Genomic DNA, 12381 nt, shown 5'->3' with positions numbered 1-12381 from the left:
CCTCTATAAAAACCAAATTAAAATCTTTTTTTTAAATTGATGACACCATAGCTTTTGCTCAGTTTTTTAGATTATTTCTTCTGATAAATAGTACATAATTACTAGTTTTTATAATTAGGAAGAAGCACATTTCTTACTTTGGATTTTTTAGAAAAACTTAGCCTGAAAGACTGGGAGTCGAGTGCTTGGTAAACCTCCTGTTCTGTCCTTTGAGAAGCAGGAGTACAATGGGTCAAACCCGAAGACTTTGACTTGTTTGCAAGGGGGCCTGGCCACCTTGTGTACTGTGTCCTCTGGCAAACACTTCACAGGGGCATGGCTGTAGAGAGAGTGCATCCACATTCATAAAGCTCCTTGTAAATCCCAGATACACTGGATGCCAGCACTGGAGGAATCCAGCAAGGTCTCCCTTGTTCCATGGGCTCCTCCCATCCCTCAGCTCCCTCCCTCGTTTTATAACCCAGGAAGCTGTGCCCTCCCTCGGACAGACACAGAACAGACAAGTCCCACAGAGACAGCCCGAGTGGCTCTGAGGAGACAGTTGGTTAACCGGTCACCATCGGCAGCCCTCAGTAAGAATGGCAGAGTTCTTGCTATGGAACAGGGAGGGAATTTCAGGCAGAATTCCTTCTCATCCCGGAGGAGCTTCGTTTTGGAAACTGGTGCATATCGTAGGCACAAAATCAACTTTTGTTAATGAATGAGATGTTGAAGATGTGATCTTTTGTGTCTGGTAACTCATGCCAGTTTCATTAAATCATTATTTCGTAAAATGCAGCTAAAATATTAGGTTGTGAACTGGGTTCCAGTATTCCTAGATTTTTTTAAATGGTATTTTCACTTCTCAGTCATCAAAAATTACATCAAGGAAAGCAATGCTAAAACAGCATGATAAAAAATGGAGAAAATCCAAACCCTCCCAGCCAGGGAATGAAAGTGCCCAGGGCAATGGGCTACTAAACCAGAGGACACTACCCCCAATTTCTTCCCTGTGTCTACTCACCCTCCTTACGGGCAACGCGCCACACCGCCTGCAACGGGCCACACGATCACGTTGGGAGTGTGTGCACGTGTAAGCGTTCTGAAGATGACCGAGTTGCTATTACATACAAACGAGGGAGGCCTAATCTGGACAGGGTAACTCAAGAAGGCCTCTGGGTGAGAACAGCCGCTGATCTGAAGGATGAGGAGGAGCCAGCCAGCTGACCTGTGTGCCTTGTGGAGTTTGGTGGGTGTGGCTGCAGCTCCGTGTGAAAGGGGTAGGACTGGGGCCAGGTGATGGTAACACACTTGGTGTCTAGGGGGCCGAGGTAGGTAATTACTTCACTCTCCCCAAAGTTCCTCGGAGGGGGCACTGTGACCACCAGGGATGGTATGTTCTGAAGGCTCCGTTTGCTTTCATGGCCACAGCTGTCATAGACCCCCCCTTAAAAAATTGAATTGGACTTTAAAAAACTTGAATGGAAAGTCGTATGACAGTTGTTATTTAACTGTCAATAATTAACACTGAAGTACATTAACAGTTCATTTATATATGAAAGATACTAATTTTTTATGTCTAAGGGGCCACTTACAAGTAAAAATGGAGTGTTTCAAACAGGGCTAACATGCACTTGCACACTGTCCTTCACAGAGAGGGCGCCTCACACTCGTTTCCTTCCAGACCCCATAGCAGCCCTCAGCTGAGAAGGCAGCAGCCGCCCCCTTGCTACACATGAGGAGACAGGCTCCACCAGACGGAAGCTGCTGGAAGCCAGGTCTCCTGGGGCAGGTCTTTGAGACCCAAATCCAGTGTCATCCCACCGCCCCTCATTCCCCTAATACTGCAGACCCTTTAATTTAAAAATTGTACATGCCACTCAGATAAACTGTCACTTTCTTTCACATATCCCTGATCTCTGACCATGTTTTCCCAGATGCCGTGTAACACTCCACACAACAGACAACTAATGAATAGTTTCTAAACATGTTTTTAAGGAAGCCCTGAATGTTTATGGAATCTATTTACATTTTCTAAAGGTCACCAATAGGAGATGAGCCACAGAGCAAATAGAAGCTGATCTCTTCTGAAGAGTAACCCTTTTGTTTGTTTTGTAGAAATGGTGATATAACTTAGAATAAGATGTTAACCAAGTCTCAAAAGCAGACCAATTTCAGCAGCTTTGGAACAGTATAACACGAAGGCTTCTGAAGGCATGTTAAGAGCAAGCTGCAGGCAAGGTGGACAGCCTTGGACGGCTTGCCTTAAGGCATCCACTTCCAAACGTGCACACAATGCTTTCTAAAAACTGGGTGCTCTCTGCAACTTTTCGTTTGAATCTGTGATTCTTGATTTGAGAAACACATACAAGATGCCCAGCCACCAATAAAAATAGAAATGGAATTTCTACATCTAAGTTGTTCTCAAGGAAATATTTGAATTGGTATCTTTTGAATGGGTTGTAAAGGGCATTTAGAAATACCTGGAAGTTTGAAAACGCTAGTTTGACTGCCAGTAGTTAAAACTGTTATTTTTGATAGGGAAAAAAATACTAACTTTAGTGAAAAATATAAGATGAAGTTTGAGGCATAAATTACACAACCAACTTTTCAAGTCATTTTCTATAGGAAAGTGATAAGATTAGATAAAAGAAATATTAAAGTATTTTTCCTTTTAATTAATTTACTAGGTTTATCGGTGTTATCCTTTGGATCTAATTTCTATGATGAACCAAGGGAAGAGTATTATAGCTGAAAATTTTTCAGTTAAGAACTTTTCACACAATCCTCCAACATGGAAGTAAGTCATGTGTACATAACATTTGCAGTACACACACTACCTGTCTATATGAATATATAATAAAGGTTGGCTCTTAAATACTGTCTCTTTACCAGGTTGGCTCTTAAATACTGTCTCTTTACCAAATTTTTAGATGTCCCAAGAGTTCTAAGATTTAAATGATAAAAAGGGTGCCATAAGGTACCGCTTTAGTAATTAACTGGTTCTTTAATAAGGCCTCAATTACTTTGTTTCATGATAAGGAAAAAAAAATGTTCCAAGACAGAGTTACATTCGACATCTGGGAACCTCCTAACAGCTGGCTACCTAATGAATATGCATCTGCTTAAGAAGCTGTAGACCATTAATAAACCAATAGATGTAAAGCAGAAGTGATCTTCGTCAGCTTCAAATGAGATTGGATGCAATGTGCTGTGAAGTGTCACTGTCACATTGAATCGAGTTTGGGAGGTTAACAACAACTGTTATCTACTGTGTCTTTGTAGCTCTACACTGTGCTGACACTCTTTTCAAGAGGGCGGCCATACATGTGAAGTGCAACTTTCCCAATCACCTGATCTGAGGCTTACAACATACATGTTTCAGAATGTCTTCTATTTTGTCCCACTAAACCCTAGTTTGCCAAGACTCTTTAAAACAAACTCATCTCCAGGTGGGGAAGGCAGGAAATAGGATCAAATCAGTGCAAGATGAACTTCCAGTGAATGGGAAAACATTTAAAATGAAACATATGTATCTGCAGGTAGGTTGGGAACCGTGGGGTCCTTCTGAGGGAAGCCCTCACTCCCCATGCAGGCAGCCGTTCAGGTGTTGATAACTGGTCCACGTGAGACCCTGGAGTAAGTAGGATGGAGGGTCCTCGATCAGACCCCACTTTCCCCCTCGGCATCACCGAGGAGAAGCTGGAGGGCAACCTCAGACTTGACTCCTCAGTTGTGTCCCCACGCACACCGTGGGGATGCACTTTTTAAAAAACAGGAATGAAGTCCCACCCACTCCCCACAACAGGAAAGTAATTTTCTTTCTTTTCTTTCTCTCTCTCTCTCTTTAAACAAATGTGGTGTTCTATCACAAGCTGAGAATTATGGTTGTTTTTGAAAGAACCCTTAGCATCGAGTATATATTTAATACCTTGTAATCTCAGTTGTGTCACTACTTTACTAAAACATCACCTTGGATTCCTACACAGAGATTATCACCTTATTTGTGGGGATGTAAGACCCATTTCCCCCAGAACCACACAAAAATTACCAACACAACTGCCACCTCATCTAACATCACAGAAGGCAGACCGAAAACCCCAAACTTCACATGACAGGTCGGCTCGGTGACGGAGGCAGTGGTGTGTAGAGGACAGGATGTGTCGTGCGTGTAAACACGGCAGTGCCGCACACCACAACCCAGTAGGAAACCAACCACACACCCAGGTACGCAGCAGTCAGTACACCCCAGCCCTGACTGTGAGGGGAGCACTGGGCAGATGCCTGTGCCACACTCACGCAGGCGCTGTAGGGCAGATGCAATCGTGTTTGTGTCATTTTCAGTACAAGTGTGATGGGAGAATGCATTTTTTAAGAAAAAAATCTTTAAAAAACTGTGATGCATCTCATTTATACACTTGCTTACCTTAGATGCTAGAAAATAAAGTGGCTTAAACTCAAGTATGTAAATAATAATACTCATTTACCCCTCATAACAACCTCCTTTGTTATTCAATTCTCTATTGTTCCCTGTACCTTATCCCTTTCTAAACCTGTTTGGGGAAGATGACGGGTTCAGTTGGCAATATGAGATGATGGTGTTTTTTCTGGCAAGGTTATACGTAACATTTTTATTACACAGCAAGCATGCGTGGGTCCTAGGCCCCAGATTGGGGTTCTTCCATGGGCTTCCCCTCAGGGGTGCATCTTCAGAATTCAGCCATCGGTGCTGTGGCTCACAAACTTCTGCAGTAATGTTAAGTCAATTACTCAAATTCCTGTCAGTTGTAGCTTCATATTTCCATATTTAAAGGATTTTTAGTTCACTGGTGGATGTAAAAACACACTTTAAAACTTTTGAAAAGATGGCTGCACTAATCTACATTCCCACCAACAGTATGCAAGGGGTCCCTTTTCTCTATCACTACTGTCCTCACCGACACTCCGCTGTCTTGTCTTTTTAATAATAGCCATTCCAGCAGGTGTGAAGCAATATCTCACTGTGATTTTTATAAATTTAATAATCACCTGCTTAATTTTTTAAATTTCTGTTTATAGTGAGTCTGGCATTCCATTTACGTAATATACAGGATCTTTGCAAACATAAGAATTTAAATGGAATTGAGAACATTCAAAGAAACGCACCTCTGAAGTCACCATGCGATGGCACTCTGATGAGCCAGAATCACGATGGTGGCATGAGAAAGGCAGCCCTGGGGACACACTGGCGTCCGAAGTGACTGCACATCCCTTTGAAAGCTTGGACCAGTGATCCCGAGAGAAGCTCCGGGGAAGATCCAAGGCCAGAATGTTCTGTTTCATGCATTCTGCATCCAGATTCTTATGCAATAAATGCCCCCAACTGTTCTTAAGAGCCCCTAGCAGTAGATCTGTTCCCCATCAACACAGAGCAAATTCCTGCAAGATACCCTGTTTCCCTCGGGTTACCTCAATTGCTCAGAGCCGTGATCTTCCAGTCGGCTCGCATGGGGCTGAGAGAACGCCAGAGGGTCTGCTGCAGCGTGACAAGGGTGGAATATCTATTTGTATTCATTTTACCTGAAATATAGAAAAATGGATTTACTAATGATTAATATACCCATATAGGTTGACTGTGGAATAGATATTGATTTTATAAATATATACATTTGTGGCGGGACACTAAACACTGTGTTATGCATAAGAGGTCAATCAAGGAGGTTTGGTTACTACCAGGTGTGAGAAAGGAGTGGCTGAGTCCCAGCACACCCACTGCTGGTGTGTCTGAGACTGTTCCCTCTGGGCACACTTGTCCTCTCTCACCCTATCTGTCCGAGAGAGGGCAGAAGACCCGCAGCATCCACTCCTGAGTAAAAGATGTGTGTCCCACAGGTCACCCTCACACGTGGAGGCTCACAGGCTGTTGTTTTACAGTCCTTTGCAGACCTGAAAACCCAACCATCTTGTTCCAGTTCCAACTTTTAAATAGGAAAGAAGACCCAGGCCACAGATGGACTGTATCCCAAATTTTTAGTATTTTTTATTTTTTCCAGAAAAAATAGTTTACAATGATACATTTTCTTAGAAAAGATTTATTTAATACTTAACGTGGCAGAAATATACATGTGCAATGACAATTTACAGATTTTAATGCCACTACAATGCTAGTGATTAAATGGGACAAAAATTGAATAAAAATAATTTATTTTGAACAGTGTGGTAGTTACAGAAAGCCACAAGAATAAGAAAGAGACTTTTGTGAAGACTTTCAAAAAACCTAGTCTGCTTTGAGGACATAAAAAATGCATAGAACTCACTTTTTCTTGCTCATGTTAACCACAAAACTCACAGGTCTTCTCTTCCTGAATGCTCAAGTACCACTAGCACACCCCTTTCATTTACATTCCTGAGTGAGACCCGCTGCAGGGGGTGGAACTCCACCCCCAAGGCAGTTATCCACTAGTATATGGGTCTGCTTATATTTCGTCTTTTCTTGTCTCAGTTGAGATGACATGAGATGAGATCGGGCATGTTCAGGGGGGTATAGCCATGGACATCTTGTTGCATTTGAAAAGAATGTTAAGACACTGCTCAGAGACAATTCAGTTGAGGCTGGGAGTTGGGTATATATTGGGACCCATGACTGCTAAAAAAGCCCCAGCCATCCACCAGGTAAGGGGCCCAGGAAGAGAGGGCACATGTTTGGACCACCGTTGTTTCACAACTGACAGGTTATGGAGGCCCTTTCTGACGTTTCCTGTTAGGCAGAATGACGTTTTTCCCCCACATATTTGAGCAGCTCCACCTCAGGTTTCTTGTTGGGGCCAGGTTGCTCTTCCCAGAGAATTTAGCATCCATGGGACAATGTGGACATTTGATGAATATTTTACTTGCAGAGCACGGCAGCGGCAGGAAGACACGGGGATGAGACACAACCACCTCTGCAGTTTGAACCTGCCAACGCACACACGAACAACCAGGTGCACACAAGGCCACACCGTCTGACTGCAGAAACGTGGCCGTGCTTTCGAAAGAATGATGATGCTGATGGCAACATAAGGATGCTGCGTCCCATCTCCCCTCAGTCTCACCCTTACCTGACACTCTGGCCCCCGTCCCGCCTCCCTGTCTCTCTCCCCGGTTGCCTTCCCCATTCACCTCCACTAACTTTGGAGGACACAAAGCAGAAAAAACCAATGACACTGGGGAAAGAACGACCTCTACGTTGCTCAAGACCCTCCCGCCCCTTTGCAAATCTCCCTTTCCTCTGAGAGGCCTTCTCCGGTGACACACAGTCACCAAAGCTGCCCCAGGCCCCTCCCGCCACAGTCTTCCATTCTCCTGTTTGAGTTTTTTCATGGCACTTTGCACTGCCTAAAGCTATTGCTTGTGCTGTTTCCTGGCCATGTATGGTTTCTGTCCCTCTTCCCCAGTCAAATGTAAGCACCAGTCCACCGTCAGTATCTCCACTGCTTAGAACAGTGTCTGGCCCCAGAGGTGCCTAGTAAACAAATGTCACCGAAACAGATTTCCTCAACTACCCAAGAGGGGAACTCAGACAGTTAGCATAGTGTCTAGTGGTAGTAAACACTTCGTAAATGGTGGCTATTGTGTTTTTGTCATATTCTTTTGGGACAGAAAAATTACCTGGCTCCTAGAATTTGATGTTGTTTCCTAGCCCAGCAAAACAATTTGGTTCTTCCCACCTCACTCTAATCCTAGAATAAAGTTCTTCCCAAAGCCCAATAACTGTACCCTACCCACCCTCAGCCCCAGTCCCAATATCTCTGTGTATGAGCAATGTGGGCTTAGTGCTAAGATCCACCATCTCCTTTGAAGATGCTGGGTGAAAAATCCCCACACACTTGGCCTTAGCTTTCTTTGTTCACTTTGTTTGCTTTGAAGACCTTAATGCGGTGCCGGAAAATCAATAAGCAAGGCTGCCGCTGACCCCGCACATGTCGCCTTGATTCTCCGGGAGGCCTGGCTTACTCCAACGCACTGATAAGTCACGAAGTACCCAACTCTGTCTGCAAATTAAGGCCCTTGTAAGTAATCAAGGAATGCCGCATTGAGTGTGCCGTGGGTTTTCCATCGTGAGTGTCATTAGATGAAACAAAGAGCACAATACAGGTTTGCATAATGAACAAGCCTCAAGTTAGGTTTGCCGTGATAGGGTTATCAGTCATCACACAAATGAATTATTTAGGAAAGCACTTTTTACAGTGGCTTTTCATTTAAGTTCTGCCCCTTGATGTATGTGTATAAAAATGACAAATGCATTGGACACTGCTATTGTACTTGTGCGTCTATCACTATCAGACCTTTTTTTGTAATTGGTTTATTAATTATAGCATCTTAATGATCTGTTTAAAATAAATAAACCATTTGCACAATTTCAAAGGTATTTTGTGAGGATCAGCTGATATTAAAATAGCACCAGCCTCATGTGCTTTTTCAGCAAGTGACCTAATTAGTTAATAAAGTAATTGAATATTAAAAAGGATGTTGCAAGTGATTAAAATTTAAGAGCCTTCAGAATGTTATTAAAGCTATAAATCATACATCACTGTTTTAATTTGCATAGATGCAGAATTACTAATGGTCCCACGTGCACACGGGGCTTGGCAATTAGTTCTTTAACAAAATGTTAGTGATGTTGAGGCACCAAATTCTTTCAATGTTTTTTGATAGCTATGTAGAAACCTGCTTTTGCCAGACTAAATGTCTAACTGTTGAAATTCTGCTTGCTTCCTTTGACAGGTATAGAGACATTCATTCGCTCAATAAATATTTATGAATACCTACTGTGTTAGGTGTTGAGTATAATGATGAACAAGACTGACACAATCCTAATGGAGTTCACACTCTGAAGTTAGGTGGGTAGAGATACTAGTCATGCACTTCTCTAAATTCATGCATAATCACAAGGGGCTATGAAGGAAGAGTATAGGATGCTCCAAGAGGATCTGGCTCACAAAATCGGACTTCATCTGCCAGATTAGGGATCAAACACTTCATTCCAAGTGAAGGGGCTCAGCAGACCGACATCTTGTTCAAGGGAGAAATGCTTGATGAACCTGCCAATGCTGTAGAGGAAGAACTGGGTCAAACTGTTGGGTGGTTATCAACAGCCCTGACTGTTTCCTGCCTAGTGGAACCCCAGTTCTGTTTGGGTACCGCACTAGCACTATGCTCACGGGACGTAGGCCCAGCCCAGGGATAAATGACGAGACATCTGAACCAACTGTTGTGATTGCATTGCTCTGTGCCTATGACTGGCTGGAGGTAGATATGTCCTCAGGGACTCTAAGAGGCTTTCTGGAAGAATTTCAGAAAAGAGTGGACAGGAGAACACCCTTTCCTCCATGCTTTTGGATGTCATCATGAGTGGAGGTGGTACTGGAGCTATAGCAGCCATCCTGAGACCACGGCAGGGAAGGCAAAACAAACCAAACCAAACCACACACGCAGAGTCCTTAAACCTGAGCCCTGATATTGCCAAGTTGCCGAACCAACTCTGGAAACTTTGAATGTATTGATGTATGAAAGAGTAAGTTGAAGTTGGGTATTCTGTTACTTCCCACCTAAAGTGTCTTCACTGAACCAAATGGGTTTAAAACTAAGACACTGGAACCTGAAACACACATTAAGAGCCTAACATAACTGTCTGATGAGCAGTGATAAAATGCTAAATTATGGTGGGGAGGGCTAGGAGGAATGGAAAGTAAGGTCACAAACAGAGATGAGGCACTGTAGTCACAGAGTCAACAGAATGTGTTAACTGCTCAGTTATCCGAGGTGTCAGGTAGTAGTAGCTGCCACACACTGAGTATTTCCTATACTCCAGGCTTGTTCTGAGCATTTTCACACTGTCTCATGTCATCACTCCAACAGCTGTATTAGCTGTCACCAGGACCGAATCCTGGCTTAGCCATGCCCCGATCTCCTAAGTCAAATCTCAACAGTCTCTGGCCCCACCAGTGGGCCAAAGCGGAAGTTACTTCGGACTCTTCCAGAAAGCTGCTGGCTAGACTGGGCTTCCAACATTTTTCACTTTATAACACACATAAAAAATGATAACAGTTTAAGGTCCACACTGGTATAAATTGAAGGGGACTTGGAGTATCCATATGGGACTTAGAAAAAGCCTCCATCTTTATATTACATAATTATAAGAAATAACATTCAAAATTTAGGGAAGATACTAAATACCAAATCTGTATACAAATTCTAAAACATAATCTCTTTAATTTTTAATGAGAAATTTGCATGTTTTTATGAATATAGCTCTTTAATATCAGATTTTATGCTTGAGATAGCAACTCCAAATAAAGATTTTTAATCCAATCAAGACTTTTTAACGATGGTCTCTTTGAATTCTTGATAGTCATCACTAACTATAAACTTTGTTCATGTAATATTTTTTAAAAGTCACATTTTTTTAAACCATTCCAAATTTTACAATATTTGGGTCATATTTAAAGAATCTAACAGTTCTTTTCTTCCATTGACAATTGCACTGTTGAACACTTCTGAGATTGTGTGACTAGATTTCAAATCTTTGGGAACTTTCTCAAAGTATTTCAAAATAATGGTACTACTTCAGCGGGAAGGCCTCCCATGCGTGGGCAGAGCGGCTGCTGAGCACAGCCAGCCCGGACACCACTGAAAGGGCCTGTGAGCCACGGACAGAGGGGAGAACCCAGGATGCGTGCAGACAGACTCGGCGCTGTGCCCGCAGGGTAGCCCCCACCCCCTCCCGCCCCGATGAACTTCCTACTGGCTCTCCTTTGGCCTGGGGCGGTGCTTCTTGTGGGGCTGGCTTCCTGGGTGTTTACAAGGACCCAGTGCTTAGTCTAATGCTCTGCTGTCATCTTGAAGTGATTTTTGAACAAACGGCCCTGCATTTTCATTTTTCACTGGGCCTTGCAAATTATCCAGGGGCGGTGCTGACATCTGGGGCACCTGGAATGCGAAATCCGTTGGCAGCTCCCCTGTGCCTTTGTCCACGATGGGGTCCGGCATATGTTACCACTGGCCTTCGAGATGTGAAGCAACTTACCCGCTGCACTCAGCTCCTCGACATGCAGCATAACAACCTGGGCGGCATCAGCTTCACTAGGTTCGATGTTCACATAACCGTGGGCCACACCTCCGCAGATTGTTCCATTCAACCACCCCTGTCTCCCGGAGGAATCCTGATGAAGTCGTGGACACTTGTGGTTAGAGGTGACTGGCCCAGAGCTTCTAGCTACCCCAAGAACTGAGGCATTAGTTATACAACTCAAGATGCCATGGCTTAGCATTTGGCGGTCCTGTGCAGTATGAGTTCCTGGACATGTTACTTTCTGGTAAGTTCTCTGTGACCAAAGATAAGTCTAGCACGTCATTGGTAATATCTTTCAAAATGAAGTAGTCAGCATTAACTTTTGAATTCCCACTCAATGCAAGACAGCCTAGAGCTGAGGTATAGTCATTGAGGGTTCTACCCAGGAAGGTCTGACATGAAAGGTGGAGTGAGCAGGAAACATTCCGAATCCTGGGCTCTTCCTCTGGAATGTGAGGGTTTAAACCAGTTTCTTCCAACCACTTAGGAATTTGTTATATCACTCTTGTTTGATGTCTGAGCATTGATCTCTCTATTAAAACAACACATAAAGGCATACAAATGTCTCTCTCTCTCTCTCTACACACACACACACACACACACACACACACACACACACACACACGCAGCAACGACAAACAATGCTAAGCCGGTCAGGACAGATGACTCCCAGCACAGGGAAAGGCAGCTTCTGCCAAAATACTTTACATGGAGCAACAGATGTGCTCAGATGAACTCTGGAGACGGGGAGGACGGGGCGAGAGGCCTTGCCGAGGTGTAATTGGACTTGGCAAGGATACGGAAGAGGCCGTAATGTGAGCCTCAAGTTCCTCACACAGAATACCAAATGAACTGATCATTCTCTGCCCTCAGAGACAAAGATCACAAGTGTGCAACAATCTTAGAAGGCCACACAAACAGAATCCTAATAGATCATTCCCAAGTAAATCCAATGTTTATACTATAAATATAAATACATATACCACTCCTCCCAGTGACCCAGCCTCACTGCTCCACCACGTGTTAAGCACTGAGAACATCGCAGATGTTAATGGCAGGGAGTCCTTTCCCTGCTCTTCACCGTGGGAGTGTGGGTGTCTGTGTGTGTGTGTGGGGGTGTCATTCAAAGCAGTTTCTGTGGTCAGAGGAGTGGTCTTCATGTCCTTGTGCAGTGGAAGAAAGCTGCCACCGCAGTCCTGCCTCTTCGTGTTTGATATTCTGGTCTTAGTAAGCCTGGGCACTTACGCAATTGGTCTGGCTCTCCTGACACCAAATAATGACTTTCCAAGGATGATGAGAAAGTTATGAGAGCG

The sequence above is a fragment of the Sturnira hondurensis genome, unplaced genomic scaffold, assembly GCF_014824575.4.
Source record: "Sturnira hondurensis isolate 20B ecotype Veracruz unplaced genomic scaffold, ASM1482457v3 Scaffold0000022, whole genome shotgun sequence".
Taxonomy (NCBI): Eukaryota; Metazoa; Chordata; class Mammalia; order Chiroptera; family Phyllostomidae; genus Sturnira; species Sturnira hondurensis.
Note: the sequence above shows the minus strand (reverse complement) of the source record.